Source organism: Pyxicephalus adspersus, chromosome Z (genome assembly GCF_032062135.1).
Source record: "Pyxicephalus adspersus chromosome Z, UCB_Pads_2.0, whole genome shotgun sequence".
Classification (NCBI taxonomy): Eukaryota; Metazoa; Chordata; class Amphibia; order Anura; family Pyxicephalidae; genus Pyxicephalus; species Pyxicephalus adspersus.
This window is the reverse complement of record NC_092871.1, coordinates 88,340,882-88,341,400: the sequence shown is the minus strand read 5'-3', so window position 1 is coordinate 88,341,400 and position 519 is coordinate 88,340,882.

The window sequence follows — 519 nt, the reverse complement described above, 5'->3', positions numbered from 1 at the left end:
AACAGTATGTGTACACCTGACCACCACATCTACTATACGACCAACAGTATGTGTACACCTGACCATCACATCTGCTATATGACCAACAGTATTGGGACCCCCCTCCCCCCTCCACCAACCGACTTCCTTTAGAGTGAAAGCTCCGTGGTTCTGCACTTGGATGTCCAGCAAGATCATATGGGTGTCCTGGTCTGGAGTTCATTTAGCCATTTGAAGTTTATCCAATATTCACTTTGACCTCTTCCTGCCCAAATTCCCAATATTAATGCCCCTGTGCATCGTGCAGAGGCTCTTTTTATGAACCGCAGCAGAAAGTGCTTTACTAATTGTAGTTTAAACATTTTTTTCAGTACATATTGTTCTTTGCTGTTGAGGAGAAGAGTTGCAGTCAGTCATTTCAGTATATCTGGGCTTCAATTTGAGGGTGAGAGGAGCCATGACTCCCTGCACGCCTTTTGTCGCCATTAAACTTGGAGATTGAGGACATCTAGTGGTGAAGAAGTGGTGTGTACATCTGAC